Below are 10,839 nucleotides of genomic sequence, written 5' to 3'. Positions count from 1 at the left end.
AAGTTATCATTTTTCTTTCTTTAATTGTCTTCTTTCTTGGAGTTTGGGAAAGAAATTATTATAATGGTCTGATTAAGTATGTGGAAACTTAATTCGGGTTACGAAAGTATACAAAGGAAATTTTTCTAGTAAACATGTCACTTTAGGTAAAAAGAGTTAATTTTAGTTTCAATTTGGATATTGAAATAAAGATGTGAAAATGTTGGTTGTTATTTGAATGTGCATACATGAGTATGATTATGCAAGTGTGTAGTTCAAAATATGATTTTAAAAGTGAAAAAGTGGATTAAAATAATTATAAATCTGGTATACATGCTAAAATTGATATGTTTTATTATATATTTGTGAAATCTTGTTCATGAGCTTATATCGTTGTTCAAGCGGTAGATTATCATTTAAGTGATGACTAAGCAATGAGTCACATTGTACCATTCAATATCTCTTAATGTCAACATGGACACTCAAGTAGTAGAACACATCTCTCCACATATGACTTAAGGCTCAAGAATGGGAGATACCGATGAAATTCTTTTTTTTTTGGAATAAGTGACACTAAAGTAATGATAAACTAGTTAAATGCTGATGTGTGAAACCAGACAATCACGTGATACAACTCAAGCATTGAATAAGCGGTGTGCTTATCTAAATGAGTACTTCCTACGTCATTGAAATGTTCATTCACACATCTATCTCTTTGTTGAAGTAGTTGGAGCTTCAAAAGAAGTTCATGTTATAAGAAGACAATAATTTTGTTCGCATGCATTTTTTTAATTATTTTCGAGAGACCACGTGCAACCGCTTATTTAATCCAATGTCAATAACGATTTGATGCGACCAAGATAATGCATAAAGTTCAAATGCCTTACATGCAAATAGGACCTTTGATCCTCATAAAAAAAAATTAAAATTAAAATGGTGATCCATATATTCTTCCCATGAAAGATATTTTTCCAAGTTATTATTCTCATAGTTGTTTGACTTTAGGATTTTTTTTTTTGGATATAGTTCATGCCTTATTGGCCTTGTAAGTTCTTCATCATGATAGTCATGGAAAGTCTTTCATATATTGCATCATAGTTCCCTTTTTCTTTAATTTCCAATTTGTCTTTAGGAATCTTCAAGCTTTTGTAATTTTCATCACAAATTTTAGATTCTCATCCTTTGAGCTGTACTTCTCTTAAAGGCTTCCAATTCCATCTTGATCTTGATTTGTGCTTAGCTTTTGTTGAGAGAAATTAAAATGATGATGACGTCCTTGGCATTTTTTACCTATAAAAAATATAAAGGAATAGAAAATTAACAAAGAAACAAAGTTAGTAAATAATTTGAAACAAATAAAATCATCATCTAACTCTTTAAGGAATCAAATATTAATTCTAAGATTCAAATGAAAAAGGAGCAACTCTTCTACACACTTATAACTCTCATTTTCTTGTGTTTTTCTTAGACTAATTGTATTTTCTAGAGGTTTCTTTTGTTTTTATTTTCTATTTTAGTAAAAATTTAGAGTGGTAATAAATCTAGTATAAAAATGTATTTTTTGACTAAAAGTTTGCATAGACTGTGTAATTGGTTGCTTATGATTTTCGTAGTAATATTTTCGAGATGATCTTTAACTTATGAAAATTTAATGAATATATTTGGATCATGAAGATTAGTAAAAATTGAGATTGAATGATTAAAACCATTGAATCTGCCAATAAAAAGTTTTAGAAGGTCAAAGAGTTAAATAAGCATTAAATGGTCTAAAAGTCGAAGATAGTCTAGTATAGAGATGAAGAGAAACAAACATTTTTTAATAGTTTTAGTAGTTAGGAAATTCATTTTTACATTTTAGTTTTTACAACTTTTAGTTTTCTCTGTTTTTTAGTTTATTTTAGTTTACAATTTTGTCTATACGTTCTGGAAATTTACCTTTGAAAATCGATTGAATTCTGAAAATGGGTAACAATGAATACGAAATCGTGCTAGAAGATGTTCTATTTGAGTTATTTTTTTCTTCAAAATCATTTTGGAATTTTTTTTTCAATTGAAAATCATTTTCTTTTGAACATACAAACTGATTGGTTCTTTGTTTTCTTCATTAACAAGGAATCCATTGGGTTTCTTGTATTCGAAGTTAGAGATGACTTGACCATAGTTTTTGTTCTCTGTTTCACTTTTCTAGAATAAAATTCACTTTTTTTTTATGTCAATTCCTTTTAATGCCTATTCGTTTACAATTCCACACTATACATTTCAACTTTATGCACTTAATTAAGTTCAATTCATTTCTTTTAAATTGCACTTTTAATTCCAATCATGCTCTATTTTTTTTCTTGCATTTACATTTTTGCAGTTTACAATTTCTATCATTTATATTTTCACAATTTATATTTATTTTGTTTACAATTATGGAATTTACATTTATGTCGTTCACAATTCCATTTGATGCTTCCTTTTTTTTTAATATAACTATTAAACGGTCTATTACACAATTGTCGACTAAACGATATAACATTTGAACTTAGTTTTTATTTTGCACAAATTCATCTATACTTTACTTTTTGCTTTAGAAATAGATGTTAGTTTTAATCCCCTTTACATTCATGTATCCATTGAATTATCTAACAAAGTTTTTTTTAAGCCTATGATGCATACTCTGTTTTTGGTTATTCACTATAATTTAAATTTTGTCCTTTTAATTCTAGTTTTTAGTTTATATTTGAAGTTTATGTTTAATTCTCTTGCAAACTTTTATTTACTTTTCAATTTCTGCATTTTAATTGTTGCTAGATGGTCTATTACGCGATTGCCTTTAGACAATCTACTTCACATTCTATTTTACATTTTAGTTTGTTTTCAATTTTAATCTCATTTCAATTATTTCCATTTTAGTTTGTGAAAGAAAGAATATCAAATAACGGATTCCATAAACATGTGGTCTCATAATTCCATAATACTTTCAAATCACTTAAACTATAGAAAGAAGAATTAAATCTTTAAGGAATCAAATATTAAAACTAAGATTCAAATGAAAAAGGAGTGACTATTATGCACATTCAAGAATTTTTACGAAGAAAACTTAGAAAAAAAATAAAAGCTCAAATAAGATGTAGACAAAACTAAAAAGTGACATACTAGAAAAACGCTTTTAGAAAAGGTAAAAAGTTAACATAAGTTATTCACTTAAATTAACAACAAAATTTCAAGTAAAGTTTACTAAAACAAAGAAGATTAATGTTTCCATAATTATGAACTCAATTTGCCACCTCAATAGTAAAAAACATTTATAACCTAAGTTTGGAAAGCTATATATGTTCACTTAGATTTTAAAATGTTTCTTAGAATATCTACACAATATTTCTTCAAACATGGACTTCTATTTTTTTTATACTATGCATTTTTCAAGTTAATGTAAAGATGTTAATGATTCAAAGAGAAGTAAGAACACTTGAATTCTATGTTCGGACAATCAATCAATTATTTGTTAAAGTAATTTGTACTTGGAAGATTTTAAAATAAATATTTAAGAATTTAGAACAAGATTTAAGAAGATAAGAAAACTTGCACAAAAGACTCAAATGAACAAAAGGTAGACTCTTAAAGATAATTGAAATCAAGGAACAACATTATTATTACAACATATGCAAAGGTCAAAGCATAGCAACATCCTTCTTGGATCAAATTAATCTATGTTTTATAAACACCAAAATAACTATGAAAATTATCGATAGAAAATAGCAACAAAAATTCAAAACAACTAAGAAAGAAAAACTAGTTACGTAAAATTGTGATGAAAAAACGTTAAGGACTTATTTCAAATTTGATTTAGATTTTCAAATTTTGACTTTGAAACAAATTAATCCAGACAATTTCGCTTAACCTTAGATGACACATAACATCAACCTTAGTCTAAATACCACATGGTATGAGTTGAAATTTTCAACCAAGAGTCAGGACATAACTTATATTTTAGGACATAACTCAACAAAGATTGTCGTTGAACACAAATTTAATTTTAAGTGTAAAAGCACTCTTCAAAGAGTGTAAAGGAAAAACAACACACAAAATGGATAAGACTTGCCACTTGAATCAATAGAACTAGATAAAATTCACTTGACAAAAAACTTTTCTCTTTCACAATTTTACTTGTGTAAAAAAATACTTTTATTCATTCAAGTATGCTTATAAGAAGTGTGTGGCCTTATATATAAAAGCAATGGTTGTGGATTTCAAGAAAGAAATGGAGGAAAATTCAAATTTCCCATGTACTCTCCTAAATTTTTGTCACTTCTGGTGGATCTCATCCATGTGCATACATTTTGCTTCTTTTATCATGTGTTTAATGTGTTCTTTACTTTACATGTGTGTTTTCTTGCTACTTGGGATGATGCATATAACTTTGTGGGCTGGAAAATGAGTGGCCCAAAAGTTGCTTGCTTCCTTTACTTTTTTACTATCTTTACCCCTTAGCTTTATTGGACTTATTAGGCTCAAATATAACTATTGTTATATGCACCTATTTTAAAATAACAAAAGTACACTTGGAAATAAATCCTAATTATAAGTAAATTAAATTTTATTTTACAATAAGTAAAACTAATCAAGATCTACCTACGCCATACATTTTATCATAGGAAGTTGAGGGTGTTATTTCAATACATTTTTAATGGTTCAATATCAGTCTTTAGTATATATATTTAATATAAATCATTCAAAAAGTATTGAATGAAATAAATGACACTGAATTATCATTAAAAAAATTAATAAATAAAAATTAAACTAATTTTAGAGATCAAAATAATTAGTTATTCTATTAATTAAATTAAAAATTATTTTATAAACTAAAAAAAATATTGATATTTAATGTAGTTTTTATTATTGATAAAAAATTACAAAATAGTATTTAAATTGGTATCTAACCATGAGCTACTAAATTTTAGTTATTAATTACTTTAAATTTATAAGTTAATAGTTAAAATCTTAGTAACTTCATGGTTAGATACTAATTTAAATATATTTTATAATTTTTTATTAATAATAAAAACTATTTTAGATATCAATAATTTTTATAAATTTAAAAAATAATTTTTAATTTAATTAATATAATAACTAATTATTTTAGTGTCTGAATTTAATTGTTATTTAATAATTGTTTTTAGTGTTGAAATATAATTGAAGATTCGTATATCATTTAATTAAGTGATTTTTTAGGTGTAACTTTTTGTAATGTTATCTAATATGAAAATGTGATTTGTATAATATGTTATGAGTTGTATAATATATATATATATATATATATATATATTATTTTATTTTATTTATTTTTCTTTTTTCTTTTTCAGTTTATATATTTTTAAAAATTCCTTGTAAACTAAGTATTGTAATTTATAAAATTTATTTGTTTAAATATAAAGTAGATTTTGTAATAATGTATATAGTTAAATAGTTAATTAATAGTTAATATATTTAGGTATTACAACTTTCTTTTTATCTATTGACTACATTTAAATAATTCTAACCTAACATATCTTTTATATTTTAAGATGGCATCAAAACCGAGAAAGAACAAGAAATATCAGAAGACATGCAGCTTTTAACATCTAAAATTAAAATAAGTTTTTAATTGAAAGACAACAAAAGAGAAGACCAGAAAAAACAATCAGAAGAGACCTACAACTTTTAATACCTAAAACTCAAATATTTTTTTAACAGAAGAGAATTCAAATAATTTTAAATATATTTTAAAAACTCAACCTTTTATTTAAACAATATTTTGTTTTCAATATGAAATTTGAAAATTAAAACCATCTCAAATAAACCTGAGTAAGTCATGAACTTGATCATGCTAGCTTTTGTTCCCTTGTTCCATACTCTTTCCACATACTTTCACCAAATTTTTCCATTTTATGAACTTTTGATGTATGAGATATTTATGGCATCCATGACAAAAAAAGACAAATATTAGTGGAGTTCATGAGTATGACCTTACTTAATATGCTTTCCCAAAGAAAAAATAAGAGAAGAAATATCACATTCTCTCTTAGATTAACAATTTGAAATATTTATACTTAATAATACAATCTAAAGTAAGTAAATTACTTTGCAAGGTTATTCAAAAAAAAAATTAGACAATTTTTTTATAAATATTTTTAGATGAAAACAATTATAATTAAATTCTTTTACTAGGTCAAATTAATTTTTTTATAAACTTATATATAGAACTTGTTCATACAGTTTTTTTAAAATTTTAATTTATATATAATCTAATTTTTATATTTTATTAATTTCTTATCATTCTTTGTAGTTGTGTTTTACTATGAAAAAACTTATCCTTAAAACATATTTTCAAATCTCAATAAAATTTTATCTAATAGCTTATTTATATTAATAGCAATAGTCAATAAAAATAGATTAAAATATGAATTAGCCAATTATGATCTTATTGTTATTTTTTTTTTATAAAATCTAACCCGAGACAATATATAATTATAATTCAACAACTGTTAAATTATTTGAAATTTTAATAAAACTATTGATAATATAATATTTATTTTAATAGTTTATATTCATTCCATATATAAATATATATGTCTCTCTCTTTAGCAAACAAACATTCCTCAATTTTGTTGTATTGTAGATTTTTGTAGCAACTTGTGTTTGTTGAAATATACTTTAAGGAAAGTTTGCAATTTCCAGCTGCACTGAACAACTCTGAACTAACTTCTAATATGATTAGGTTGCCTAATTTTGTGGGCACACAATAATAGAAATGAGTAATTCTCAACTCCAAAACCCTACTACATTTACACTCAAATCTTAATCTTATATATCAATCTTCATTCAATTTTGAATTTGATGTATATATTTTTTTTGACTTAATATGCTTTGAAATGATATTAAGAAGTGCACTTTAAGTTTAACTCAACCTAATAAATGGTGTTCTACTACTTCTTTAGCAAACATTGCAGAGTTATCTGATGGTGCTAGCATTCCGGATACAGTCTTTCAGTTTTGGACAGGTTGTGATTGGAATATTCTCTTGTCTTTACAACAGATGCCTCATTTTTTTAATCATATCATGGTTAGGGAGGAATAGGATATTCCTAATTGGATTCTAGATGAGTCTGGTTGTTTCACTCTTAAATCGGCTAGGACTTTTTTTCTTGGAACCAAGAGTTCCATGTGGTTGGGGTAAATTCATTTGTTCTTCATCTATTCCACCTTCCAAAACTCTAGTAGTCTGGAATGTTTTTCATGGACAACTTCCTACAAATCAAGCATGAAGAATCTATTCAGCATTTATTTTTTGAATGTTCTAATGCTTTGCATATTTGGAGTTGAGTTCGACGAATTTTTCATACTTCTCATTTCTCTAATAAGGATGATCTTCTTTCTTTTATTAAGAGTGATGGTAGTCCTTTGGTTAAATTGATTAAGCTTGTTGTAATAACCTTTTCTATTTGGATGATATGACTTATGAGAAATTATGCTAGACTTCAGGATAAGATTGAGGTTTCTATGGTTATTTCGGTAATTAAAAACTAAACTTGTCTAGTAAGAAATTCGTCTAAAGCTTTCAGTGAAGAATGATATGTTGGATTTCAACGTGATTAACTTTTTTCGTATTAATACTCGTAGTGGTGAAGTTATTCGTCCTCTTCCTGTTAGATGAGAGTTTCTTCACCAGACTAGGTTAAAATTAACACTGATGGGGCTACTAGGAGGTATCCTGGTCTTGCTACTTGTGGAAGTATTTTCCATGGGAGTATGGGAGAGTTTATTAGTGTTTTCTCTGTGTTTCTTGAAATTCAAACTGCTATGATTGCTGAGTTTTATGGAGTTATACATGCTATGGAGGAAGCTCAAAAGATGGGGCTTACTAATGTTTGGCTTGAATGTGATTCTGTCTTGGTTTGTGCTGTGTTTATTGCTAGAACTAATATTTCGTGGGTGCTTCGTAATCGATGCAATATTTATCTTAATTATTGTGGGAAAGTCAGGTTTATGGTTACTCATATTTTTCGTGAAAGAAATGCATGTGCTGATAAGTTGGCTAATTTATTATTTATTCATAGAGAACCATTTAATTGGTATAATAGACTTTCATCTGGTTTGTTCTTAAAATTCTTTATGAATTTATAAAGTTTACCTATGTATCGTTTTTGTTAGCATATGAGTTTTGGTCAAGTCCCTCATATTTTTGTATTTTTTTAATAATATTTTTTTCATGTGATAGCAAATGATTGTTGTTGTTTGAGACGTCAGCCTAGCTGAGATGTCAAGTTGCCTAGCTGAAATGCTTAACATGAAAACTTTTTATAAAAAACTAAATCAATTTTATTTCTATTATACTTTTAAACTATTTTTTTTATTTTTCATTTATTTATTATCTATTATATATTTCCTCTCGATCAAAGGATGAATAAAAATAATATATATAAAAGTTATTTTTGTTGTCTAATCTAGGTAGGGTCCTAGTAAATGGTGTTGGTTTTGATGACAAAGTGATTCAATCCATTAGGTTGCCAAGTCCTACTCAAATTTCCTATAAATAGCTTATACAGACGCGCGTGTTTTTACCTTCCACAAACGGAAACATTTTGTTAGTATTATTATCTCTATTCTCTTCATTTTCAACCAATCTTTCATATCAATCCACCACTCATTAATCATTTTTCTTCACTTTTTCTTTACATTTATTTACTTTTTTACATAAAATATTATTTCAAAGATTCCAAATAAAATCTCTATGATCCTATTAGTAACACTCTGTCCCCCATTTAGAATCTTCCACACAACAAGGAAAAGAGTGTACCATTTTTTTTCTTAATAATATTAAATGTTACCGACAAACATAAATAATACATTACATTATTTTGCAAAAATATTTATTTTATTTTATTTTTCAATCAATAATATCTATTTCCACCTTATTTTTCTATTTTTTTTATAAGAAAACTACTCTAACAATTGTTAGACTTTCTCAAATTATATTAAGACTTTTTTTTTCTTCAAAATTCTGCATAATTCTCCATTTTGTTTATTACATTGTCACTTATTTTACCTTCTTTATAAAAACATTAAACTTTATATCTCCTAATAAACCCTACACTACAAGAAAATCATGAAATAGAAACTAATTTTTATAGACTGAAATAATTAGTTGCAATAGTAACTAAATTAGAGACCATTTTAGAAACAAAATAAAAAATTAGTTTCTAAACTAGTTTTTATTATTGTTAAATAGTTTTTAAATTGGTATCTAATTAGAAACTAAGGTTTTAGAGACCAAATTTAGAAACTAAATAATTGGTAGTTAAAATCTTGGTTGCTAATTAGATATCAATTTAGAAACTCTTTAACAATAATAGAAACTAATTTAGAAACCAATTTTTTATTTAGTTTCTAAAATGGTTTCTAATTTAGTTACTATTGTATCTAATTATTTTGGTTTCTAAAATTTGGTTTCTATTTCATGATTTTCTTGTAATGCTAGTGAAAAAAATCACTACAATGATGAAGAAAACAGGGTATAAATATTATTTGAAAAAAACAATCTCATAATATTGTAATTTCATCTTTTCTAACCTACTTCATTAATTTTTGTTATATATTAACCAAACATGCCTTAGTAAAGACACTCTTAAGAGTAAGGTGTAGGAAAATTATAAATACAAAGTAGAGAATATATACCATTGATTAAAAAATAAATAATATATTTTTTCAAAGTAAAAAATTATTATAAAGTCTTAAAAGCAATTATCTTAAAAGTATAACATAAAAAATATCAAGTAAAAGAAATTTATTAAAAGTCACGAGCTCTGTAGATACTTTCTATTTATAATATGTGTGTTTTTTTATCGTCCGTTCACACTTTCTTTTGTACATTATTTTCACTTTCCTCTATTCATAGTACTTGTTTTTGCTTAATTAAAAACCTCCAAAAGGGAGAGTTAAATTTATGAAGTGACCCCAACATATCAAAGTGCTGGAATATGGTTTTTCTTTAATTAGAAGCCTACACCTTACCTTTTTTTCTGTTTCCATTAGTATCACATTTTTAGAAACTAATAAAAATAATTAGTTGTTATAATGACTAAATTAGAGATATTTTGAGACTAAAACTTTTGTTTGTTTCTAAATTAATTTATATTATTGTTAAATAGTTAGATGGATTGGGACAATCAAAAATATTAGTACACTTTGAAGTATATTAAACCAATTATAACTCAAATCGATGTAATAAGTTTCTTCAACAAAAATAAACAGACATATTACATCGATAAAGTCATAATTAATATAATATACTTTAATATTTTTAATAGATGTGCTATTTTTGTCTATTTCTCAACTTGTAATAGTATAACCACAATCAAATTGCCAACACAAGAAATTTGAATATTGATCCAGAGTAATGAATACTATTATCTTTATAATCTTGTACAATTTAAATACATGAACATTTAAACAAAGCTAAATTATAATAATAAATGATAAAAACCAAAGTAGCTATATGTAATGAAAATGGCTAAGTTCTAAACATAATTATAAACTTAGCTAATACTAATTTCTAATACGTAGAAAATATATTGCCCATTCATGATAAATCTGTTCAATTGCATTTATATCTAGTGACTTGTCGATAAAAAGTTGAAATATAAAGAGAATTGGGAAAAGTATTTGTAAATCTCCATTTAATCATTTAGGATTATAATATCTACAACATTAAAAATGTATAAATATAAATTAATATAATATTATAAATAAAAATATTCACAACTACTGTTAGTTTAATATTATATTTAAGACACATAAATAATACCATAAATTTGTTATAGGTTACTATCGGTTATA

The sequence above is a fragment of the Phaseolus vulgaris genome, chromosome 4, assembly GCF_051622355.1.
Source record: "Phaseolus vulgaris cultivar YP4 chromosome 4, ASM5162235v1, whole genome shotgun sequence".
Taxonomy (NCBI): Eukaryota; Viridiplantae; Streptophyta; class Magnoliopsida; order Fabales; family Fabaceae; genus Phaseolus; species Phaseolus vulgaris.
This window is presented reverse-complemented; position numbering follows the sequence as displayed.